Source organism: Anomaloglossus baeobatrachus, chromosome 1 (assembly GCF_048569485.1).
Source record: "Anomaloglossus baeobatrachus isolate aAnoBae1 chromosome 1, aAnoBae1.hap1, whole genome shotgun sequence".
Classification (NCBI taxonomy): Eukaryota; Metazoa; Chordata; class Amphibia; order Anura; family Aromobatidae; genus Anomaloglossus; species Anomaloglossus baeobatrachus.
In genome coordinates this window covers 521,621,694-521,648,663 of record NC_134353.1, presented here as the reverse complement: position 1 = coordinate 521,648,663, position 26,970 = coordinate 521,621,694, and the positions used below count along the sequence as shown (strand labels likewise).

Below are 26,970 nucleotides of genomic sequence, written 5' to 3'. Positions count from 1 at the left end.
GGAGACTGTGGTGGATATCATACTACATGGGGGGGGCTGTGGTGGACATCATAGTGTATATTAGGGGGCTGTTGTGGATATACTATATGGGCGGCTGTGGTAGCCATCATACTGTGTAGGGGGACAATGTGAGGAGGGGGGTACAGTTTGGAGAGGACAACATAGTAGGCAGTTTTGTTGTGAAATGTATTAGTCACATGATGGACTTTAAAAAAAATAATACTTATCCCTTAATGTGTAATGGGGTCTGTTTAGTGTCCATTAGGGGGTTCCCCAAATTCTGAAAACCAAATGTGAAACCAAAAGCTCCCCGGTTCTAGTTAGGTTGTATTAGTTTCCATAACTGTCCTGGGGTGTGACATATAAAATACAGGGCGGCAGGGATGGATACTGCTGATGGTCCCTGGTATTGTGTAAATGTCCCACAAAGAATGAATGACTCTAGATCTAACTTTGAGAACCACTCCCTATTGAGCCTCACATCTAAAGTTACACCACTTTTATTATTTTTGCTGGTATTTTTATTATAAAGGTCACAATACTAGTGTAAGTGGTTGTCAGAGCTTGTACCTGCCCCATTGGAGGCCATTGGAGAGGGGGTTTGTTAGGGGTCCTCCTGATACCTTAGTCTCTGACCCTTTCCTTTACACGTGGGGGCTGAGGGTTCATAGTGGGGGGAGGCCATCGGAGTCATCTGGTTTTTGGTTCTTTGTGCACTATTTTTCTTTTATATTAGATGATATTTCATGGTTTCTTTATAAGGGGGTATATTTCTTTATTTTGAAGATATTTAACTAGATTTCTTTACTTGTCTTTTATTCCCTATTTACTGCTATCAAATGAAAAGACCACGTGGCATCAAAAGGTCTGATGACATCACTGCCTTCTATGACATCACGAGGATCCAGACGTTCTATGCTATGACATCACAATGACCTAGTTCCATAAGAACGTCACACGCAGTCAGATCTGCACATTCACAGGGACACAGAGGACGAAGATGGAGGCGATTCGTGGAGAGGTTAGAGTCACAATGTGAGTGTGTAAGAAACATCAACCTGCACATGGATTCTGTCCTGTGCATATTACAGGCTACCTGTGGGGGAGCTCATCTACAGCAGAAACCTGATCACCAGATGTGTACACACTCACATGACCTCGGTCACTGGCATATCGTATCGGATGATAGGCATTGGATGCCATATGCTAGTGTGACTCTAGCCTAAAAGGCTCCCAAAAGGCTCCTAAAAGGTGCCCTAAAAGGTATGTACCAAAGCGACACACCCACCATCCTCACATACTGTACAGCTCTGGCAAAAAAGTTGATAATCATTAAGAAACAACAATACTAATAATGTTTTACCTCAGGAAAAGTTCAGAAATCAATATTTTGTGGAATAACCATGATTTATAATCACAGCTTTCATGCGTCTTGGCTGCTTTCCACCAGTCTTTCACGCTGCTCTTGGGTGACCGTATACCACTCCTGGTGTAAAAATTTAAGCAATCCTTCTTTGTTTGATGGCTTGTGACTATCCATCTTCGTCTTGATTACATTCCAGAGGTTTTCAATGGGGTTCAGGTCTGGATATTGGGCTGGCCATGACAGGGTTTTGATGTGGTGGTCCTTCATCCACACATTGATTGACCTAGCTGTGTGTCATGGCGCATTGTCCTGCTGGAAAAAACAATCCTCAGAGTTGGGGAACATTGCCTGAGCAGAAGGAAGCAGCTGTTTGTCCAGGATAACCTTGTATGCGGCTTTATTAATACGTCCTTCGCAAAGTTTAATCTGCCCAATTTCTAGAGTAAGGTAATCTTCCCTGATGAGTCTAATTTTCAGCTTTGTCCAACACCTGGTCATCTAATGGTTAGACGGAGAACTGGAGAGGTGTACAAGCCACAGTGTCTTGCACCCACTGTGAAATTTGGTGGAGGATCGGTGATGATCTGGAAATTTTTAAGCAAGGCTAGGGTTAGGATTATGTCCTGTATGTTACATGTGAGGGGCAGTACAATGTCTTTGTAGTGTATATCTGTATATACATGTGTCCTGTATGTTACATGTCAGGGGAAGTACAATGTCTTTGTAGTGTGTATTTCTCCCATTTGTACCATCGTTCCTCCTCCAATTCTCCCAGTTGTACCATCATTACTCCTCCAATTCTTCCAGTTGTACGATTGTTCCTCCTCCATCTCTCTCAGTTGTACAATTGTTCCTCCTCCATCTCTCCCAGTTGTACCATCGTTCCTCCTCCAATTCTCCCAGTTGTACCATCGTTACTCCTCCATATCTTCCAGTTGTACGATTGTTCCTCCTCCATCTCTCCCGGTTGTACCATCGTTCCTCCTCCATCTCTCCCGGTTGTACCATCGTTCCTCCTCCATCTCTCCCGGTTGTACCATCGTTCCACCTCCATCTCTCCCGGTTGTACCATCGTTCCTCCTCCATCTCTCCCGGTTGTACCATCGTTCCTCCTCCATCTCTCCCGGTTGTACCATCGTTCCTCCTCCATCTCTCCCGGTTGTACTATCGTTCCTCCTCCATCTCTCCCGGTTGTACCATCGTTCCTCCTCCATCTCTCCTGGTTGTACCATCGTTCCTCCTCCATCTCTCCCGGTTGTACCATCGTTCCTCCTCCATCTCTCCCGGTTGTACCATCGTTCCTCCTCCATCTCTCCCGGTTGTACCATCGTTCCTCCTCCATCTCTCCCGGTTGTACCATCGTTCCTCCTCCATCTCTCCCGGTTGTACCATCGTTCCTCCTCCATCTCTCCCGGTTGTACCATCGTTCCTCCTCCATCTCTCCCGGTTGTACCATCGTTCCTCCTCCATCTCTCCCGGTTGTACCATCGTTCCTCCTCCATCTCTCCCGGTTGTACCATCGTTCCTCCTCCATCTCTCCCGGTTGTACCATCGTTCCTCCTCCATCTCTCCCGGTTGTACCATCGTTCCTCCTCCATCTCTCCCGGTTGTACCATCGTTCCTCCTCCATCTCTCCCGGTTGTACCATCGTTCCTCCTCCATCTCTCTCCTCCCATCACTTCTTTCTTCCCTGAATCTGTGATCTTGTTTTGATATAAGTAATCTTTTCTTACAGAAGCGTCGATTTGGTTCTGGACCTTTCCATTTGTATAACACTCACAAAGCAATGAGGACGACACCAGCAGGTATGTATGGAGGGGCCTGTATTCTTAGGGCACGTTCAGGGGTTTTGGTGCTAATAACATTATTTTTTCATGTCTCCTAATAAAAATTCTCTGTTTTCAGTTCCAGTTAGTGAGTGGGACCACGAATTGGGCGGACAAGTCAATGAAAATACCGCTCTTGTGACAGTCTCCATCTGAAGCCTCAAAACGATCACAAGACGGATCACACACTACATTGTGTCTTTTCTGTTAAGTGATCATCCGTTTTTCAAGACGATCACTTATTTCTGGCATTTTTTTCGGCGTCTGAACGGTTTTTTGTTCATTTCCTGAAGCGCTTTGTCGACGCTTTTTCCGTTTTTGAGTAACGTTTTTAATAATTTTTTTTGACAACTTTTTAAGGGGATTTTTTGGCCCAAAACACAAAACGAGTGAAAAAGGCGTCATCGGGGCGTATTTTTTATCCTATTGCTTATTATATATATGGAGTTTTTGTAGCGGGGCCCGATTCATCAGGACCAGCGTTGTTTCCGCTTGTTCTGATGAGGGGCTGTTACGTCACCACCGGAGTCCGCTCCAGCGACTTCTGCTCCGATCGCCACGCCGTGTTCCTGCCGTGAATGGTGATGGGAGAGGAGTCCCTGTTCTGCTATAGTGATCTCCAGGGCCCTGTGTAATTCCAAATCCCTGTATAGGGGTTAAAGGGTTTCAGGGTTCTGGGGGTCCTGCTTCCACTTTCCAGATCCAGTCCCCTGTCCATCATCCACGTTCCAGATCCAGTCCCCTGTCCATCATCCACTTTCCAGATCCAGTCCCCTGTCCATCATCCACTTTCCAGATCTAGTCCCCTGTCCATCATCCACTTTCCAGATCCAGTCCCCTGTCCATCATCCACTTTCCAGATCCAGTCCCCTGTCCATCATCCACGTTCCAGATCTAGTCCCCTGTCCATCATCCACTTTCCAGATTACGAGTACTGAGTGGCTCTAGTCTGTCCATTACATCCCACCTGAGTCTGTTGATCCAGGCAGGCGCCAGTGTGCAAGCAAAGATGTCGTGAGCGAACGCTCGCTTGTTCACGATAATCTTTCAGTGTAAATTTTATCCCTTTTTTTCCGTTTTTTTTGCTTTTTATCAGCATTTTTGTACTTCTTTTTAATCCGATGGATAAAACGGGAAGACGCTAAGAAAAAGCAAAAAAACACGACGGTTTTAGGGGCGGGGAAAAAAAAGACACAGTGTGAACATACCTTACACATTACAGAACACAGACGGACGTCACACGACGAGGACGCTCATAGACGGACAGAGCTGGTTCACTACAGACATTAGCAGTTTATTGTGTATTATGTATATTGTGAGGCTTATCCTAATTAGTAGAGATGAGCGAACCGGTCCCGGTTCGGCTCGAGGCGGTTCGCCGAACGGGGGGTCTGGCTCGAGTTCGGCTCGTCGAACGTTCGACGAACCGAACTCGAGCCCATAGGAAACAATGGCAGGCAATCACAAACACAGTAAAACACCTAGAAAACACCCTGAAAGGTGTCCAAAAGGTGACAAACAACTCACAACATAACACAAACACATGGGAAAGTGACAAGGACATATACTCATGTGAAAACAAAACAGCTGGACAAGGAAAAAGAGGGAGACACACAGATATATGAGTATATGCAAAGAAACATCGATTCCATTATTGTGCAACTTGAGCCCTGCTCATTTTAGGCTTCCAATCTGGATAAATTGCCTGAGCTCGCCACGTACGCCTTGAGGATCTTGTCGTGTCCTGCAGCCAGCGTTCTCTCGGAACCTGTCTTCAGTGCTGCTGGGGGTCTGCTGGCAGATAAGCACACGTGTCTGTCCACTGACAATGTGGACCTGGCTCTCAGAGGACTTTTCTTCCCCTGGGTCAGCCAGGGGAGGCGAAAGGCACGCGTATTTTTGAGAGTGCTTCATGCAAAGCATCTTTTTCTTTGTCAAAAGGGGGGCTCAACCGATGCCAGTCAAGTGGGGTGTGTGTGGCCCAGTTAGTGGCAACGAGGGAGACTGTGGTTGGAGTCCCCTCGCTGTGTCTCTAAAAGAACCAAGATGAACAAGTCATGGCTCTCAGAGGACTTTTCTTCCCCTGGGTCAGCCAGGGGACGGGAAAGGCACGCGTATTTTTGAGAGTGCTTCATGCAAAGCATCTTTTTCTTTTTCAAAAGGGGGCTCAACCGATGCCAGTCAAGTGGGGTGTGTGTGGCCCAGTTAGTGGCAACGAGGGAGACTGTGGTTGGAGTCCCCTCGCTGTGTCTCTAAAAGAACCAAGATGAACAAGTCATGGCTCTCAGAGGACTTTTCTTCCCCTGGGTCAGCCAGGGGACGGGAAAGGCACGCGTATTTTTGAGAGTGCTTCATGCAAAGCATCTTTTTCTTTTTCAAAAGGGGGCTCAACCGATGCCAGTCAAGTGGGGTGTGTGTGGCCCAGTTAGTGGCAACGAGGGAGACTGTGGTTGGAGTCCCCTCGCTGTGTCTCTAAAAGAACCAAGATGAACAAGTCATGGCTCTCAGAGGACTTTTCTTCCCCTGGGTCAGCCAGGGGACGGGAAAGGCACGCGTATTTTTGAGAGTGCTTCATGCAAAGCATCTTTTTCTTTGTCAAAAGGGGGGGTCAACCGATGCCAGTCAAGTGGGGTGTGTGTGGCCCAGTTAGTGGCAACGAGGGAGACTGTGGTTGGAGTCCCCTCGCTGTGTCTCTAAAAGAACCAAGATGAACAAGTCATGGCTCTCAGAGGACTTTTCTTCCCCTGGGTCAGCCAGGGGACGGGAAAGGCACGCGTATTTTTGAGAGTGCTTCATGCAAAGCATCTTTTTCTTTGTCAAAAGGGGGGGTCAACCGATGCCAGTCAAGTGGGGTGTGTGTGGCCCAGTTAGTGGCAACGAGGGAGACTGTGGTTGGAGTCCCCTCGCTGTGTCTCTAAAAGAACCAAGATGAACAAGTCATGGCTCTCAGAGGACTTTTCTTCCCCTGGGTCAGCCAGGGGACGGGAAAGGCACGCGTATTTTTGAGAGTGCTTCATGCAAAGCATCTTTTTCTTTTTCAAAAGGGGGCTCAACCGATGCCAGTCAAGTGGGGTGTGTGTGGCCCAGTTAGTGGCAACGAGGGAGACTGTGGTTGGAGTCCCCTCGCTGTGTCTCTAAAAGAACCAAGATGAACAAGTCATGGCTCTCAGAGGACTTTTCTTCCCCTGGGTCAGCCAGGGGACGGGAAAGGCACGCGTATTTTTGAGAGTGCTTCATGCAAAGCATCTTTTTCTTTGTCAAAAGGGGGGGTCAACCGATGCCAGTCAAGTGGGGTGTGTGTGGCCCAGTTAGTGGCAACGAGGGAGACTGTGGTTGGAGTCCCCTCGCTGTGTCTCTAAAAGAACCAAGATGAACAAGTCATGGCTCTCAGAGGACTTTTCTTCCCCTGGGTCAGCCAGGGGACGGGAAAGGCACGCGTATTTTTGAGAGTGCTTCATGCAAAGCATCTTTTTCTTTGTCAAAAGGGGGGGTCAACCGATGCCAGTCAAGTGGGGTGTGTGTGGCCCAGTTAGTGGCAACGAGGGAGACTGTGGTTGGAGTCCCCTCGCTGTGTCTCTAAAAGAACCAAGATGAACAAGTCATGGCTCTCAGAGGACTTTTCTTCCCCTGGGTCAGCCAGGGGACGGGAAAGGCACGCGTATTTTTGAGAGTGCTTCATGCAAAGCATCTTTTTCTTTTTCAAAAGGGGGCTCAACCGATGCCAGTCAAGTGGGGTGTGTGTGGCCCAGTTAGTGGCAACGAGGGAGACTGTGGTTGGAGTCCCCTCGCTGTGTCTCTAAAAGAACCAAGATGAACAAGTCATGGCTCTCAGAGGACTTTTCTTCCCCTGGGTCAGCCAGGGGACGGGAAAGGCACGCGTATTTTTGAGAGTGCTTCATGCAAAGCATCTTTTTCTTTTTCAAAAGGGGGCTCAACCGATGCCAGTCAAGTGGGGTGTGTGTGGCCCAGTTAGTGGCAACGAGGGAGACTGTGGTTGGAGTCCCCTCGCTGTGTCTCTAAAAGAACCAAGATGAACAAGTCATGGCTCTCAGAGGACTTTTCTTCCCCTGGGTCAGCCAGGGGACGGGAAAGGCACGCGTATTTTTGAGAGTGCTTCATGCAAAGCATCTTTTTCTTTTTCAAAAGGGGGCTCAACCGATGCCAGTCAAGTGGGGTGTGTGTGGCCCAGTTAGTGGCAACGAGGGAGACTGTGGTTGGAGTCCCCTCGCTGTGTCTCTAAAAGAACCAAGATGAACAAGTCATGGCTCTCAGAGGACTTTTCTTCCCCTGGGTCAGCCAGGGGACGGGAAAGGCACGCGTATTTTTGAGAGTGCTTCATGCAAAGCATCTTTTTCTTTTTCAAAAGGGGGCTCAACCGATGCCAGTCAAGTGGGGTGTGTGTGGCCCAGTTAGTGGCAACGAGGGAGACTGTGGTTGGAGTCCCCTCGCTGTGTTTTACATGCTTTTAGAAGGGCATGAAATGGCTTGGAGGTTGACTTTCATCATATGCAAACTGTTGGCTACCAAAATGCTGCCTTTCCAACAACTGTGGTTATAGGCAATGAGGAACATACTGATGAAGATGAGACGCAGATACCCGATTGGGATGACAACTTAAATATTCGGTCAGGGCAAGAAGAAACTCGGTCTGAGGGGTAGGGGAGTGCAAACACAACAATTGATGATTAAGTTCTAGATCACACCTACTGTCAACCCACAGTCAGACACTCGAGGAGGTCAACAGAGGCGGTGGAGGAGGATGCAACCGACGTCGAAGTAACCTGGCGCCTTCCTGGACACAGTCGGAGCACTGGTAGCACGTCTACAACTGCATCCTCAGCCACCACTCTGCCTCTGAGCATTATTCGGGGTGGATCAACAGGTCGCATGGCCTCTAAGCCTTGCCTAGCCAGGTCCTTTTTTGACATAGAAAAAGATCGCCCAAATTATGTGATCTGTAAAATTTGTCATGGTTCTCTTAGTAGAGGTCAAAACCTCAGCAGTTTGACAACTTCTTCCATGAATCGTCACATGAATAAATATCATATGGCCCGATGGGAAGCTCACCGTGCTGCAATGCGGCCTAGCGGAGCGAACCATCCACCGCCTGCCCCTTCCAGTGCATCCGCGCGCTCGTCATCTTCTAGGACTGTGGGGACAGCTGTCACACCTGTTTTTCCACCCACAACTTCCACCACTGTAACCGCAACAGGCAGTTTGCTTGGTAGGTCGTCAGTTGGTTTGGAAGGGGAAACAAGTGAGTGTGTACAGCTCTCTCAGACATCGATAGCACCAACTTTGGATGAAGGCAACATCATGTCTCCGCCTGCACTTTCCTCACAAAGCTGCATTTTTCCAGGGACACCCGACTCAACACCGTCTACACACAGCAGCCAGATCTCTGTCCCTCAGATGTGGTCAAATAAAAGGCCACTTCCTGCGACCCATGACAAAGCGAAGAGGTTGACTCTATCCCTCTGTAAGCTGTTGACTACAGAAATGCTGCCTTTCCGCCTAGTGGACACACAGGATTTTAGAGACCTTATGTCTGTCGCTGTGCCCCAGTACCAGATGCCTAGTCGCCACTACTTCTCTAAGAAAGGTGTGCCCGCGCTACACCAGCATGTCGCACACAACATCACCGCTTCCTTGAGAAACTCTGTGTGTGAACGGGTGCATTTCACCACCGATACTTGGACCAGTAAGCATGGACAGGGACGTTACATGTCGCTGACTGGCCACTGGGTAACTATGGTGATAGATGGTGAAGGGTCTGCTGCACAAGTCTTGCCGTCCCCACGACTTGTGTGTCAATCCTCTGTCTGTCCAAGTTCCGCCACTGCTTCTGCATCCTCCACCTCATCTGGGTCCTCCACCTCCGCCCCAAGCCTGCCTGGTCAGGCCACCAGCGTTCTCACTGCGCAGAAGGAATCACGCACCCCTCATTACTATGCTGGTAGCAGAGCGCAACGGCATCAGGCGGTCTTTAGCTTGACATGTCTTTGAAATAGGAGTCACACAGCGACTGAGTTGTGGGCAGCTCTGGAGACTGATTTTGATAAATGGTTGTCTCCACTCAACCTGCAGCCTGGTAAGGCCGTGTGCGACAATGCTGCAAACCTGGGTGCGGCCCTTCGCCTGGGCAAGGTGACACACGTGCCTTGTATGGCTCACGTGTTTAACCTTGTTGTCCAGCAATTTTTAACACACTATCCCGGCCTAGATGGCCTTCTGACCAGGGCACGGAAACTGTCTGCAGTGCTCACTTCCGCCGTTCAACCGCCGCACCTGAGCGACTTGCATCGCTCCAGAAGTCTTTCGGCCTGCCGGTTCATCGCCTGAAATGCGATGTGGCGACACGCTGGAATTCAACTCTCCACATGTTACAGCGACTGTGGCAGCACCGGCGAGCCCTGGTGCAATACGTCATGATGTATAGCCTGGGCCAACGAGATGCAGAAGTGGGGCAGATCACCCTGATGGAGTGATCTCAGATCAAGGACCTATGCACCCTTCTGCACAGTTTCGACATGGCGACGAATATGTTTAGCGCTGACAATGCCATTATCAGCATGACGATTACAGTCATTTACATGCTGGAGCACACGCTAAACACTATTCGTAGTCAGGGGGTGGGACAACAGGAAGGGGAGGAACTACAGGAGGATTCATATGCGCAAGACACAACAACATCACCAAGGTCCAGACGTTCATCATCACCAACGCGGCAGGCATGGGACCATGGGGGACAGGGATCAACAAGGGCGCATGGTAGCAGGTGAGATGTTGAGGAAGGTGCAGGAGGACATGAAGATATGGAGGACGAACTGTCCATGGACATGGAAGACTCAGCAGATGAGGGGGACCTTGGTCAAATTTCAGTTGAAAGAGGTTGGGGGGAGATGACAGAGGAAGAAAGAACGGTTAGCACCTCTATGCCACAAACACAGCGTGGACTTGGTGCGCATGGCTGCGCAAGACACATGAGTGCCTTCTTGTTGCACTACCTCCAACATGACCCTCGTATTGTCAAAATTAGAAGTGATGATGACTACTGGCTTGCCACACTATTAGATCCCCGGGACAAGTCCAAATTTTGTGACATAATTCCACCCATAGAAAGGGACGCACGTATGCAGGAGTATCAGCAGAAGCTGTTACTCGATCTTAGCTCGGCTTTTCCACCAAACAACCGTGCAGGTGAAGGGAGTGATTCTCCCAGTTGTAACTTGACAAACATGGGACGGCCTCGTCATCTTCAACAGTCTACCCGTACCAGTAGGACCGTATCTGGTGCTGGTAACAGCAATTTTATGGAATCTTTTCATAATTTTTTTAGACCCTCCTTTGCAAGGCCACCAGAGACAACAAGTCTGACACATAGTCAACGGATGGAGAGGATGATACAGGAGTATCTCCAAATGAACATCGATGCAATGACTTTGCAAATGGAGCCTTGCTCCTTTTGTGCTTCAAATCTAGAAAAATGTCAAGAGCTCTCCAGTTACGCCTCGAAGATTTTGTCGTGTCCAGCTGCCAGCGTTGTCTCTGAACGTGTCTTCAGTGCTGCTGGGTGTGTGCTGACAGATAAGCGCACGCGTCTGTCCAGTGACAATGTGGACAGACTGACGTTCATCAAAATGAACAAGTCATGGATCCAGAAGGAATTTACTACCCCTGTGTCATCCTGGGGAGAGTAAATGCTTGTGGATTTGGAATGTGCTTGATGCAAATCAAAACATCCTGTTTGCAACTAGGGCACAAGTGCTGCCACTGATAAGGTGTCTGTGTGGGGCCCAATTTTTGGAAAAAAAGGGAGACTCCGCTTGGAGTAACCCTTGCTTGCTGTGTTTTTTAAAAATGATACAAGATGAACAGATCTGAAGGCAAGATGAAGCCAACATCATGTCTCCGCCTGCACTTTTCTCACAAACCTGCATTTTTCCAGGGACACCCTACTCAACACCGTCTACAGACAGCAGCCAGATCTCTGTCCCTCAGATGTGGTCAAATAAAAGGCCACTTACTGCGACCCATGACAAAGCTAAGTGGTTGACTCTATCCCTCTGTAAGCTGTTGGCTACCGAAATGCTGCCTTTACGCGTAGTGGACACACAGGATTTTACAGACCTTATGTCTGTCGCTGTGCCCCAGTACCAGATGCCCAATCACCACTGCTTCTCCAAGAAAAGCATGCCCGCGCTACACCGGCATGTCGCACACAACATCACCACTTCCTTGAGAAAATCTGTGTGCGACAGGGTGCATTTCAACACAGATACTTGGACCAGTAAGCATAGACAGGGTCATTACATGTCACTGACTGGGCACTGGCAAACTATGGTGAGAGATGGAGAAGGGTCTGCTGTACAAGTCTTGCCGTCCCCACGAGTTTTTTCAATCCTTGTTCTGTATGTAGAAGTTAATACACTGCTTCTGCCTCTTCAACCTCGTGTGGGTCCTCTACCTTTGCGCAAACCCTGTGTGGTCAGGCCACCCTTCCTTGCAACTGCGCACAAGGACTACCACACACCTCCTTACTATGCTGGCAGCAGAGCTCAATGCCATCAGGCGGTCAAAGTTTTACTTTGAAATGTATGGGAAATGTGAGTCACACCGCTATTACAGAGAATAGTAGTCAGGCAGGGTCAAAACATTAATTGAGGAACAGGAACAGAATGGGACGGCCAGGACTTAATCAGAAAACAAGCAGAGGTGAAATGCGTATCGGCCAACAAGGTACATAAACAGCAAGCAGGAAAAGTAGTCAGGTAACAAGCACACAAAATCATAAAACTGAACTGGGGGTAAAATTAACCAGAGGTTCATAGCTATGTCTGGCAGTGGTCTGCAGACAGGATGGGCATAAAAAAGGGTGTGGTGTCTTCCCATTGGTTGTAGCTGAATGATGGTATTTCATCTGTGAGATACCCACCAGCTACATTCAGCCAGAGATTCTGCATCTGTCAAGGTAATGCAGCCCAGTGGGTGAGCATAACCTGCGTCCACCTGCGCCGCTGGCATCGACTACTCTCCCATCATCAGCACTATTCATGAAAGGAACACGTTGTCACCTGGCGACCGGAGTACAAATTGACGGAGCGGACTCCGTTGGTGACTTAACAGCCGTGTGCGGCAATGATGCAAACCTGGCTGCGGGCCATCCTCAGGGCAATGTGACACACGTGCCTTTTATGGCTCACGTGTTGATCCGAATTCTCCAGCAATTTTTAAAACACCATCACGGCCTACATGGCCTTGTGCAGCGGGCACGCTCGCTATGTGCTCACTTCCATCGTGCGCACACAGCAGCTCAACAACTTTCATCACTCCGGAAGTCTTAGGGTCTGGCAGTTAAACGCCGGAAATGCGATGTTCCGACACGCAGGAATTGGAATCTGCACATGTTGCAGCGTGTGTGGCAGCACCGCAGAGCCCTGCTGAAATACGGTAAGACATATAGCCTGGGATAAGTTGATCCAGAGGTGGTGCAGATCACGCTGCTGGAGTGGTGTCAGATCAAGGACCTATGCACCCTGCTACACAGTTTTGAAATGTCGACGAAGATGTTTAGCACTGGCAATGTCATTCTCAGCGTGACAATTCTGGTCATCTACATGATGGAGCACACTGTAATTATTATTCGGAGTCAGGTGTTGGGACAAGAGGAAGGGGAGGAAGTACAGGAGGAGTCATATGCGGAAGGGATAACAAGATCTACGAGGTCCAGATGGTCAGCGGCACCTATGCGGCAGTCATGGTGAGGGAGAGGGATTAACAAGGGCGCATAGTATCAGCAAAAAGTGTTGATGAAAGTGCAGGAGCCCATGAAGAAATGGAGGACGAACTGGCGATGGGCATGGAAGACTCAGCAGATGAGTGAGAGCTTGCTCACATTTCGGTTGTGCGAGGTTGTGGGTAGAGGGCAGAGGAAGGATGCACGATTCTCACCTCTCTGCCACCAACACACCAAGGACTTGGTCCTCCTGGATGCACAAGACACATGAGCGCCTTCTTGCTGCACTACCTACATGACCCTCGGATTGTATGAATTTGAAGTAATCCTGAATACTGGGTTGCCACACTGTTAGATCCCCGGTACAAGACAAAATTTGGCGAACTAATTCCTGCCATAGAAATAGACGCACGTATACAGGAGTATCTGCAGAATGTGGTACGCAATCTTAGATCTACTTTTCCACTAAACACCAGTGCTGCACAGAGTGAATCTCAACACTTTGTCATGGATAGGAGGAAATGGTCTTTTACTTGTCCACATCGGAGGGACCGAGGGATGGCTGCTGTGCTGAGATGGCGTTGAGTACGGTGTCCCTGCACAGTTGCACTTTTGGTCATATCCCAAAATGAGTTGAAAAAGGACAGATGCTGTTGGAAAGGGGAACAGGTGTGTTGGAAAGGGGAAAAAAATTTTGGTCCGTGGATTTGGTGGTTAAACAACTGTAACATTTGCTGAAGAAACAACATCTGTTACAGTGGGACTGGCAGATTTGGATAAAGTGGTATATAATCTGTGACCGCTATATAACAAAAATTAATAAGAAAAGAAAGAGAAAGGTATATATCACCTTCAGCAGTCAGTGTCCACCGTGCTCCCAGTTGGAAAAGGAGAGGTTGGCAACTTGAAGGTTTGGTGGAGGATACAGAGCTGTGTGGCTATGAAACTAATAGTAGCCTGAACCGAGTTAGACGCCATTCGGATCTGGAGACTGTGAGCCCTGTTAGCGTCACAGGGTCCACATGCCCACCCAGCCCAGGAACTCCCTGTTAACAACACAGGGGCCATTGAGTACGCTGACCGTGTGCGTAGGGGCCACACCTGTGGACAGCAGGCGCATCAGCAGCAGCAGGCCTGTTAATGCCACTGGGCTGCACAAGCAGGACTGTTAGGACAGGAGCTGGTCTTAACCGTTCTGCGTTACCAACTGTGGTGGTGGCCTGCATCCACCACCCTATCCCTGCCTACCTCTGGCCTAAAGCCGCAATGGGTTCAACACATGGAGGTGTGCTCTTTCGGAGCATAATAGAAGACTGCGCACCTCCTTGTTGGCTCCAGCCCCTTTTATAACCTGGGTCCGCCCCAAACCAGGGTGAACCACAATGCACCTCCTGGAGACAAAAGCAGAGTGACACGTCATGAGTGGCATAACTAGCGTCCTATTTGGAAACGCAACTTCAATGATGACCTCATGGCTGCCATGACCCAAACACCTCACCAGTCATCGTCTGACCATCAATAATGCGGTGACAAGTCATAGGTGTGGGCCTCTGCAAGCCATTTGGGAGGACACCTGATGCCCTGTGGTCTATATGGGACCCCCACATCAGGGCCAGGGCCAAAGAGTTCATTACCGGACCTAGTCTCTGATGCAGGAAGTGCCTGAGCATGCTCAGTAGCATGAAATACAGTCTCTGAAAAAAGACTATCAGCTTTAGCATGGTGTCTAGGCACAAAACAGGACTTAGACCCGGCACAGAATGCAAGCACCTGTGCAAAGAGGCTTTTCACACTTAGTGTGGGAGCATGCGCTGTATCCCGAAATGAAGACTTAGCGTCAGGAATGGCACAGTCAGGCTGAGCATACTCACTAGGCGAAACACTGTAATTATGCTGCAGCTGGGGTACATCGGCACACGCATGCGCACTAGCTGCCTCTCCACACTTAGACGTGGAGGGGAAATTTGTCTTGGAGATGCTGTCTATGAACAGAAGGAAAAGCTAAAGGAAGCCTGACTTTCTATCCCTCCGAATTATGAAATGCAGCAATGAATTCCATGAGTTTGCTATAACATTAGCGTAGCTAAATGTGCATGAGGGTGTGATGTAGAGGTGCTAGAAATAGCTTGTCACCAGTGGGGCACTAATGGAATACAACAGCCAGTTCTATGATGCCACAAAATGGCAGTATTTTGTGCTATCATTATAGCTTATTAAAAACAGAGCACGAGGTTGTCATGCAGAGGTGCTGCACATAGATTTGCAGTAGTGTGAATAGACAAAAGTACAATAGCCACGTTTAGGATACAACTAGGTACACTGAGTGTTTGCTACTATAAATGGCTGAGTTTAAAAAAGTTTGAGTGTGCAATGCAGGCAGACGTGCTGCAAATAACGTTCCAATACTGTGAATTGACAAAAGTACAATAGCCACGTTTAGGATACAACTAGGTACAGTGAGTGTTTGCTAGTATAATGGCTGAGTTTAAAAAAGTTAGAGTGTGCAATGCAGGCAGACGTGCTGCAAATAACGTTCCAATACTGTGAATAGACAAAAGTACAATAGCCACGTTTAGGATACAACTAGGTACACTGAGTGTTTGCTACTATAAATGGCTGAGTTTAAAAAAGTTTGAGTGTGCAATGCAGGCAGACGTGCTGCAAATAACGTTCCAATACTGTGAATTGACAAAAGTACAATAGCCACGTTTAGGATACAACTAGGTACACTGAGTGTTTGCTAGTATAATGGCTGAGTTTAAAAAAGTTAGAGTGTGCAATGCAGGCAGACGTGCTGCAAATAACGTTCCAATACTGTGAATAGACAAAAGTACAATAGCCACGTTTAGGATACAACTAGGTACACTGAGTGTTTGCTACTATAAATGGCTGAGTTTAAAAAAGTTTGAGTGTGCAATGCAGGCAGACGTGCTGCAAATAACGTTCCAATACTGTGAATTGACAAAAGTACAATAGCCACGTTTAGGATACAACTAGGTACAGTGAGTGTTTGCTAGTATAATGGCTGAGTTTAAAAAAGTTAGAGTGTGCAATGCAGGCAGACGTGCTGCAAATATCGTTCCAATACTGTGAATAGACAAAAGTAAAATAGCCACGTTTAGGATACAACTAGGTACACTGAGTGTTTGCTAGTATAATGGCTGAGTTTAAAAAAGTTAGAGTGTGCAATGCAGGCAGACGTGCTGCAAATAACGTTCCAATACTGTGAATAGACAAAAGTACAATAGCCACGTTTAGGATACAACTAGGTACACTGAGTGTTTGCTACTATAAATGGCTGAGTTTAAAAAAGTTTGAGTGTGCAATGCAGGCAGACGTGCTGCAAATAACGTTCCAATACTGTGAATTGACAAAAGTACAATAGCCACGTTTAGGATACAACTAGGTACACTGAGTGTTTGCTACTATAAATGGCTGAGTTTAAAAAAGTTTGAGTGTGCAATGCAGGCAGACGTGCTGCAAATATCGTTCCAATACTGTGAATAGACAAAAGTACAATAGCCACGTTTAGGATACAACTAGGTACACTGAGTGTTTGCTAGTATAATGGCTTAGTAACAATGAGTTGTAGTGTGCAATGCAGGCAGACGTGCTCTGCAAATGTCTTTGCACTAGTGGGACTATAGCAAAGTCCAATAGCCACGTTTAGGATGCCACTAGGTACACTGAGTGTTTGCTAGTATAATGGCTTGGTTAGAATGAGTTGTAGTGTGCAATGCAGGCAGATGTGCTCTGCTAATGTCTTTGCACTAGTGGGACTATAGCAAAGTCCAATAGCCACGTATAGGATGCCACTAGGTACACTGAGTGTTTGCTAGTATAATGGCTTAGTTAAAATGAGTTTGAGTGTGCAATGCAGGCAGACGCGCTATGCAAATGTCTTTGCACTAGTGGGACTATAGCAAAGTCCAATAGCCACGTATAGGATGCCACTAGGTACACTGAGTGTTTGCTAGTATAATGGCTTGGTTTTAATGAGTTGGAGTGTGCAATGCAGGCAGACGCGCTCTGCAAATGTCTTTGCACTAGTGGGACTATAGCAAAGTCCAATAGCCACGTATAGGATGCCACTAGGTACACTGAGTGTTTGCTAGTATAATGGCTTGGTTAGAATGAGTTGTAGTGTGCAATGCAGGCAGATGTGCTCTGCTAATGTCTTTGCACTAGTGGGACTATAGCAAAGTCCAATAGCCACGTATAGGATGCCACTAGGTACACTGAGTGTTTGCTAGTATAATGGCTTAGTTAAAATGAGTTTGAGTGTGCAATGCAGGCAGACGCGCTATGCAAATGTCTTTGCACTAGTGGGACTATAGCAAAGTCCAATAGCCACGTATAGGATGCCACTAGGTACACTGAGTGTTTGCTAGTATAATGGCTTGGTTAGAATGAGTTGTAGTGTGCAATGCAGGCAGATGTGCTCTGCTAATGTCTTTGCACTAGTGGGACTATAGCAAAGTCCAATAGCCACGTATAGGATGCCACTAGGTACACTGAGTGTTTGCTAGTATAATGGCTTAGTTAAAATGAGTTTGAGTGTGCAATGCCGGCAGACGCGCTATGCAAATGTCTTTGCACTAGTGGGACTATAGCAAAGTCCAATAGCCACGTATAGGATGCCACTAGGTACACTGAGTGTTTGCTAGTATAATGGCTTGGTTTTAATGAGTTGGAGTGTGCAATGCAGGCAGACGCGCTCTGCAAATGTCTTTGCACTAGTGGGACTATAGCAAAGTCCAATAGCCACGTATAGGATGCCACTAGGTACACTGAGTGTTTGCTAGTATAATGGCTTGGTTAGAATGAGTTGTAGTGTGCAATGCAGGCAGACGCGCTCTGCAAATGTCTTTGCACTAGTGGGACTATAGCAAAGTCCAATAGCCACGTATAGGATGCCACTAGGTACACTGAGTGTTTGCTAGTATAATGGCTTGGTTAGAATGAGTTGTAGTGTGCAATGCAGGCAGACGCGCTCTGCAAATGTCTTTGCACTAGTGGGACTATAGCAAAGTCCAATAGCCACGTATAGGATGCCACTAGGTACACTGAGTGTTTGCTAGTATAATGGCTTAGTTATCAGTTGGAGTGTGCAGAGGACAAGAGGGTACAGTGGCAGGATTGTGGTGCTCTGGGTAGAGGAATGGAAGCCTGCCTTTCTATTCCCTCCTAATGGTGAAATGCAGGTAGGAAATCCCTGACCTGGGCTACACAGACGCTGTTGCTGTTTGCAGGACCTGTCACCTATGGCTCTCTGACCCTGCCGGTTGGAGCCCTTAAAAGGACTGCTATAAAGTGCTCTCCCTAAGCTGTCTAACGCTGTGTATGCAGCGCATACAGCTGTATCGGCTATAGGACTCAGGAAGACGGAGCTGCGACAGTGATGTCTGACACCAAAGACGCAGAAGGCAGATAATGGCGTCCGTGAAGAAAATGTCCGGTTTTATAATGCAGGGACATGTGACATGCAGATCCTATCACACATGCCGTTGCTTCTCTGGCTCAAAGTCCACTTAGCTGTGTGTGTGTCTGGGATTGGCTGACATGCTGGCCCGCCCCACAAGACGCGCGCACTTAGGGAAGGAAGACAAGAAAAAAAAAAAAAAAAAATGGCGATCGCCATTATAGAAACAGCAGTGATCTGAAGGCGCTGTTCACGCACACTATACACTGAAATGTGATAATAGTTTGATTCACAGAGTGACTTACACTATTACAGCAGAAACCAAGCTATGATTTAGCTGTTTTTTGGCTGCTAGAACCGTTCTCGAACGTTTCTAGAACTACCGAGCTTTTGCAAAAAGCTCGAGTTCTAGTTCGATCTAGAACATGCCCCAAAATCACTCGAGCCGCGAACTGGAGAACCACGAACCACGAACCGCGCTCAACTCTACTAATTAGTAGTTAAGTGTATATTTGTATATTATGTATATTGTAGTAGTTAATTGTATTTTTGTATATTATGTACATTGTGAGCCTTAACCTCTCAATGACCAGACACGTTTTTTCCGTTTATCATCCATCTGCGATATTTTTGACCCTTTTTCTCGTAGAGATGATTTTTTTCCATATTTATTTGTTCTGTTTTTGTCCTAAAGTCATTAAGAGGTGAGGACGATATTCCTGGAGTGTAAATTGTATTGCATGTGCGGCATTAGGCAGGCAGTATGGGCGGCACGGTGGCTCAGTGGTGATTTACACTGGTGCTTTGCGGACAACATCTGCAAGGAGTTTGTATGTTCTCCCCGTGTTTGCGTGGGTTTCCTCCGGGGTCTCCGGTTTCCTCCCACACTCCAAAGACATACAACAAAAGGGGGCGATCAGTATTGGAGAAAGATCGCTGTCTTCTATTTAACCTGGGGCAGTTCCGCTCTTTTAGGCTGCGTTCACACCTCGCAGGTTTGATGCGGATTTTACACACAACTTATTTTTCCACCCCAGGAAAGTGGGTGAGTTTATCTTCCTCTCACCCCCATTCCAGTCTGTGTGGGGCACAATCCATATGGAAATCAGCTTTTTTTTATGCTGTTTTTATTTTTTTATTTACAGCATGCCGATTTCTGTAGCGGATTTTACATATTCATTTCACTGTGGATCCTTAAATCTTGCAGGTAATCTGCCGGCCGGGCATGAAATATGGAGCATTTCTTTTTCTCCACGCATAAACACTGCAGATTTAATTTTATCAATCCAGTTGTAAAATCCGCACCAAATACGCAAAGTGTGAACAAAGCCTAAAAGGTCCAGATCTGCAATTCAGATATACCCTATAGACAAGGGGAGAGGTCAGCCATACTTCTCTAATGGTTGAGCCTGGAATTCCCAAATACTTATACTTCTCTAATACTGAACAACCCTTTTTGATTAATTTTAATGCAATTAAACTTTGTATTATTATTATTGATTATGAGAATTTTTGGTTCACTGCCTAATGCTAATAAATAAATTTAAAACAAGAATCGGTCTCAGTGTTTTTCTTCTCGGCGATTATTATATCACAAAGTGACCAGGATACATCGATGATCCATCATATTCCAGATCCAGTCCCCGTCCATCATCCACTTTCCAGATCCAGTCCCCTGTCCATCATCCACGTTCCAGATCCAGACCTCTGTCCATCATCCACTTTCCAGATCCAGTCCCCTGTCCATTATCCACTTTCCAGATCCAGTCCCCTGTCCATCATCCACGTTCCAGATCCAGTCCCCTGTCCATCATCCACTTTCCAGATCCAGTCCCCTGTCCATCATCCACGTTCCAGATCCAGTCCCCTGTCCATCATCCACTTTCCAGATCCAGTCCCCTGTCCATCATCCACGTTCCAGATCCAGTCCCCTGTCCATCATCGATGTTCCAGATCCAGTCCCCTGTCCATCATCCATGTTACAGATCCAGTCCCCTGTCCATCATCCACATTCCAGATCCAGTCCCCTGTCCATCATCCACGTTCCAGATCCAGTCCCCTGTCCATCATCCATGTTCCAGATCCAGTCCCTGTCCATCATCCACATTCCAGATCCAGTCGCCTGTCCATCATCCACTTTCCAGATCCAGTCCCCTGTCCATCATCCACTTTCCAGATCCAGTCCCCTGTCCATCATCCACTTTCCAGATCCAGTCCCCTGTCCATCATCCACTTTCCAGATCCAGTCCCCTGTCCATCATCCACTTTCCAGATCCAGTCCCCTGTCCATCATCCACGTTCCAGATCCAGTCCCCTGTCCATCATCCACTTTCCAGATCCAGTCCCCTGTCCATCATCCACGTTCCAGATCCAGTCCCCTGTCCATCATCCACATTCCAGGTCCAATCCCCTGTCCATCATCCACTTTCCAGATCCAGTCCCCTGTCCATCATCCAGTTTCCAGATCCAGTCCCCTGTCCATCATCCACTTTCCAGATTACGAGTACTGAGCACCCGAGCATGGTAGTGCCCGCTCATCACTAGTTACGAGTACTGAGCACCCGAGCATTGTAGTGCCCGCTCATCACTAGTTACCAGTACTGAGCACCCGAGCATGGTAGTGCCCACTCATCACTAGTTACCAGTACTGAGCACTCGAGCATGGTAGTGCCCACTTATCACTAGTTACCAGTACTGAGCACCCGAGCATGGTAGTGCCCGCTCATCACTAGTTACGAGTACAGAGCACCTGAGCATGGTAGTGCCCGCTCATCACTAGTTACGAGTACTGAGCACCCGAGCATGGTAGTGCCCACCTCTAACAGCAGCAGGAAAATCAGAGATCTGACTGTAAACACGTACCGGTGTGGAGCACGTCTGAAGCCGGCGTTCATAGGAGATGATCATTACAGCAGTCCAGAGCAGCGCTGATACATTGTTCTGTACGGCAGAAGTTATCGGAATATCGCAGCTTCAAGTCACCTAAAGAGATTAGTAAAAACAGGAAAAAGTGAAAAAAAAAGGTTTAAAAAATGTGAAGGAAAAAAAAGCAAAAAGCAAATAAAACTTAAATACGGCTATGTTGATGGAAAAATAAACAAGTTTTGGATCTTGGAAGAAGAAAATGAAAAAATAAAAATGAAAAGCAGAAAATCACCTGGTGGTGAAGGGGTTACAACTTATTTGCATGGCTAACCGGGCCAGAATGGTGAGAGCCTCGGAAAATAGCAAAATATCGCACATTTTTTAAACAATTATTGTAGTGAATGTGGAAAATGCCGTCACACATTTCTCCCATTGTGCGCAGTGTATTTTATATTGTGCGATCAGGCAGGAAAAAAAATAATAATATGGTATATATTTTTAAAAAAAAACTATTGTGCATGAAACCGTCCTAAAAAGACACTTATTATTCAGGGCACTCAGTATTCAGGCTTATCACATACTGGCAAGTAGATGGCACCATGACACCACTGAGTAACTGAGCTCATGAGGGAAGCAGAGGCGGCCATCTTGTGGACGGCCCTTGTAACTGTTTAATGAAGGCGTCATACCCACAGTACACCTCTGTATGGAGCTGGAGCAGAGGCTTCTTTATAAAGAGCCTTATAATCTCCATATACAGCTGTGCAGGCAAATTCTGCACATATCCATACTTACAGAGAAACACTAGGCCTCAATTCTCAAAACGGTTCCTTGGCCCTAGCAACCAATCACAGCTTAGCTCTCACTGTTGAAACAGCTCTGGTAAAATGAAAGCTGCGCTGTGATTGGTTGCTATGGATTTCTTTGAAACAGTTTTGATAAATCTGCCCCATAATTAGAGGTAAATGAAGGCACATGAAGAGATCCAGTGTAAAAAGTTCCCAATTAGATGTGTATATATGTCCAAGAGAGACAAGCGAGAGAGATGGAGGGAGGGAGAGAAAAAGAGGGAGACGGGGAGAGGGAGAGAGATTGGGGAGGGAGAGAGAGAGACGGGAGAGGGAGAGAAAAAGAGGGAGACGGGGAGAGGGAGAGAGATTGGGGAGGGAGAGAGAGAGACGGGGGAGTGAGAGAAAAAGAGAGACGGGGGGAGGGAGAGAGATTGGGGAGGGAGAGAGAGAGAGAGACTGGGGAGCGGGAGGGAGAGAGAGACGGGGGAGGGGGAGAAAAAGAGAGACGGGGGAGGGAGAGAGATTGGAGAGGGGAGGGAGAGAGAGATGGGGGGACGGGAGAGAGAGACGGGGGAGACAGAGAGACGGGGGAGAAAGAGAGAGAGACGGGGAGGGAGAGACGGGGGAGGGGGAGAGAGAGATGGGGGGAGGGAGAGAGACGGGGGAGGGAGAGAAAGAGAGACGGCGGAGAGAGAGAGATGGGGAAGGGAGAGACAGGGGGGAGGGGGAGAGAGAGATGGGGGGAGGGAGAGAGACGGGGGAGAGAGAGAAAGAGAGACGGCGGAGAGAGAGAGACGGGAACGGAGAGAGAGATTGGGGGGTGGGAGAGAGAGACGGGGAGAAAGAGAGACGAGGGGGGAGGGGGAGAGAGAGAGACGGGGGAGGGAGAGAGACAGGGGGAGGGAGAGGAGACGGGGGAGGGGGAGGGAGAGAGACGGGGGAGGGCAATAGAGATAGAGAAGACACCCTCAGCAGAAGTCAAGCTGGGTTCATGCCAAACCATCCCACCACGGACCACATTTACACCCTGCGAAGCCTCATCAAGACTCCCGTCCACGGCAAAAAAAAGGGAAAATATTTGCATGTTTTGTGGACTTCAAGAAGGCCTTTTGCTCAGTGTGGCACCCAGGCTTGTTCCTTAAACCTATGATATGATCAAGCACTCATTCACTGAGAACCGCTGCAGCGTGAAGGTGAACGGAAAGAGGACGGCCTTCATCTGGCAGAGCCGCGGGGTAAAACAGGGCCGCAGCCTGAGCCCAACTCTATTCAATATCTACATAAATGGACTGGCCGCAGCCCTGGAATTCTCCTCTGCCCCAGGTCTCAGCCTGCAGGACCGCGAGGTGAAGATCCTGCTGTACGCAGATGACCTCCTGCTGCTTTCCCCAACCGAGAGCGGCCTCCAAGATAGCCTGGCTGTGCTAGCAACATTCAGCACCACATGGGCTTTCACATCAACCAAAAGACCAAAGTCATGGTGTTTCAGAAGAGGAATAATAACGAAACCTCCACTCCCTGCCTCACACTAAATGGCGCCGCGCTGAAGAACACCAGCAGCTATGTGGCGCCCTGGACAAGCCAGGTCGTCACAGAACAACACCAACACACCCCACACCCCGGTTAGGCACACCGAAGTCAAACACAAATCCTTGTTGCCTTCCTCCAGGGGCTGATGTCCACACCAGGGGGTGGGCCAGGCGGTTGGTTCCGCCCACCGAGGAGTTCACGGTCCTGGAGGCGGGAAAAGCAGTGGCAGATCAATTAGGGAAGTGGAGAGTGAGGTGGTAGCTGAGCAGACTGACAGGGTCCGGTTGTGTGGCCCGGACGGTACAGCAAGGTTGGCAGACGGTGGTAACCGTCTGCAGGAGAGGCCTATTGGAGCAAACCGTAAGGACCGTGGACGGGCGGTGGCCCGGTGGTACCGGACCAGTGAGCAAAGAGAAGCCAACACCATGCGGCAGGGCTTACGGACCCCGACAAGGCTAGGAGTCGCCGTTGAAATTGTCGAATCCGTTAGCGAAGGGAACCTCCGGCGTTTCCCAGCAGCCAAGTCCCGATTGAAGGCAACAGCTCAAACCATAGAAAGAAACACAGTCACCGCCAAGGCTACAGTTCCCAGGGCCAGAGCCTGCGGGCAAAAGGGGCTCCTTCAGCACCCATCCAAGCTGGGGAGCGGGTTACCGGTGGGAACCCATTGGAACCGTACACAAAACACAGGTGCAGGGAAAGGCAGTCACCATCAACCTGCCGGCAGGAGAGACACCGCAGCCGTCTGTGGGACCCGTCCAGCCAGCCGTTTGTTTTACCGGAGACTTTGTATTCATCATTGGCTGAGTGAGTACCACCGTGCCGTGCGGCACAGCGCTGCCCCCGCGACCCTGCACCTCGCCAGGCCCCGTAACCTGCCTGCTATACATCCCTACCCCTCACCGGGCCCCGGGACAACCAACCCCCCTACCCACGGAGGGGAGAAAACAACATCCTAGCTGCTCCCTGTCATCGCTCCCGAGATCCCCGTCCAGAGCAGCGGTGGTGTCACAACCTCACCACAACCGTGGGTGGCGTCACGGACACAAAATCACCAATACCATAGCCCCCTTTTCACTCACGGGCGAGGAGCGCCGCTCGAGTCCCCGGGATCCGGCCCACCGCTCGAGCCACCACCGAGCAGCAGCAGCAGCCAGACCCGAGCAGTTGGTGAGCGCAGCGTCCCCTCCCCGCCCGCGACATACACGCTCAATATCGCTAGAAATTGCTAGCAATATCGTCCGCGTGTAAAGCCCGCTTAACTCTAAGGAATACCAGCTCCTTTGAAACCTTTGTAAATATACTCAGGGACTGGTGTAATGAGTCAAAAGAGCAGTATGAAACATCAGAAAATGTATCTGCTGTGTATAGACCTCAGAGAAGAGGATATGTTAGATATTGGTATAAATGTGGCAGACCAGGACACATTAAACGTTATTGTAATGCACCTGACATATACCAGAGCCAAAGAGCCATTCATTGCTCCAGGAGATTGATAGTGCTGAGGCTGAGGAGGAACTTGTCACCAACAATACACAATTTACAGAGATATATGAAAACATATGTGAGGTAAAAGCCCACCCTGATACCAGTGCACCAAAGCCGCAGACAATGCAGAGCCCAAAGCCTGAGAAAGGAGAGACTGGAAAATAGCAGGAGACGCCATATTGTAGACCCCAAAATGAAGGTGCCAATATCCCTGTGTTCAGTCTATTGGAAAGTCGATTATTCTGTCTATTCTGAAGCTGGTCACAAATTGCTCTACCGCTCTTGTTAACTAAGGGTGGCTTTACATGCTGCGATATCCGGCCCGATATCGCTAGCATGCGACCCACCCCCATCGTTTGTGCGAAACGGGCATATCGCTGCCTGTCACGCACAAAATCTGGCACCCCTATTAGGGGGTGCTACTGCTATGGACAATAAGAAACACGCTGCCACTTTAAGAGACAGAAACCTCCCCGTGTTGAGGGGTAATGGAATGTTCTGCTCCCCCTGCAGAAAGTGTGCTAATGGACAGCCCGAGTGTAAGAAGAGAAGGGAGTTTCTGTTTTGCTTTTAGAAGCGTGTGAAGGAACACACAGCCGGTGTGTCTCAGAGGATTGGAGTTTTCTTCTGAATAGAGAGAGAGACTTGCAGATAACAGGGAACAAGCGAGGAATCTGAAGCAAGAAGAAGATTTTGCTCTCCTTACCCCGGCCCAGGAGAAGTGCGCACCTTCAGATGAGACTATTGTTGGGGGGCCCCGGGACTGGATCCACGTCCCCAGCATCACTGTGAGTTGAATATTGTGCACATACTAGGGGCTAAAGTAGGCTTCAGTAGGTAGAACACGGCATCCGTGTGGCCCGTTTAGCAGAGGCCAGAGAGGTTACGTGTAGAGTAGCATTGTACCTGACTGTTTTTGTGTTTCTTGAACCTGTAATAGTTGGAGCGCCGTGCTATTGAGCGGACCAGCTAGAGAATACAAAAGTGTTGTTAAATCCCGTTTTGCCACTGTATACCCCGTGCCTGAACCTGCCTTCTCCACATCTTTCCCCACCTGTTAATAAATACACCCTTGTCGTTCGCACCTCGTCTTGTGTACTGTAACCTACTCTGCACTGCGGTGGTCCTCTCGGCCATCGCTTCAAGTGGCGCTGCGAGCAGGGTACGGTCACCAAGATGGAGGCAGCAGACAGCAACGGCGGGAACGCTAATATTAATGGGGGTGCTGTGGGCAATGGTGGAACCCCTGCAAGGACACTTCCAATGGGCACCATATTTAGTGTGCTACCAAAATTCGATGGCAATAACATGGCACTGTGCGACTGAGTGTCCTGGCTGCAGAGCACCCTGAAAGTGTATAACATCGGCCCAGAGCTTGAGGTGGACATCGCTTTGACTGCCCTAGAGGGAGAAGCCCGTAGAAACGTCTGTCTACAACCAGAACCCACCCGTAGTACCCTGAAAGAGTTAGTTGGATTCTTGGAAGAGATCTATGGCGAGACTGCTAGCGCGGGACATCTTCGCACCAAATTTTTTTCGAGGCTGCAGCGGGAAGAAGAAGGGATCTCTCAGTATGCAACAGCACTACAAGAAGTGTTAGCGGAGGTCCAGAGAAAGGAGTCAGATGGACTCGGCGGCATAGGCTCTACCGACCGGATACTCCGGGAACAGTTTATTCTGGGATTGCATAGCGTATCCTTGCGGCGAGCCCTGGCAGAACGGGTCCCAGTGAATCCGGCTCTTACTTTTCGTCAAATCCTAGCAGAAGCAGTAGCCCGAAGTAAAGAAGAAAGTTACGCATCTAGAGTGGTGCGCGTCCAAACCGCCACCTCCAGAGTGGACCCAAACTGCCAGGTGGGACTGGTCCAGGTGGTGCAAGATTTACAGAAATCCGTTCTCAACGTACAGGAGAAGCTGACCCAGATGGAGCAAAGAATGAGGGACTT

General features: G+C 48.6%; 1 long non-coding RNA gene across 1 annotated transcript; it reads left to right on the top strand.

Annotated features, from left to right (window-relative positions):
• Positions 1 to 1,080: 1,080 nt before the first annotated feature.
• On the top strand, positions 1,081 to 4,442 carry LOC142295842 (uncharacterized). The gene is made up of 3 exons (XR_012751555.1): positions 1,081 to 1,263; positions 3,102 to 3,171; positions 3,272 to 4,442. It is a non-coding gene; the product is annotated as an uncharacterized LOC142295842 (long non-coding RNA).
• Positions 4,443 to 26,970: the final 22,528 nt, after the last annotated feature.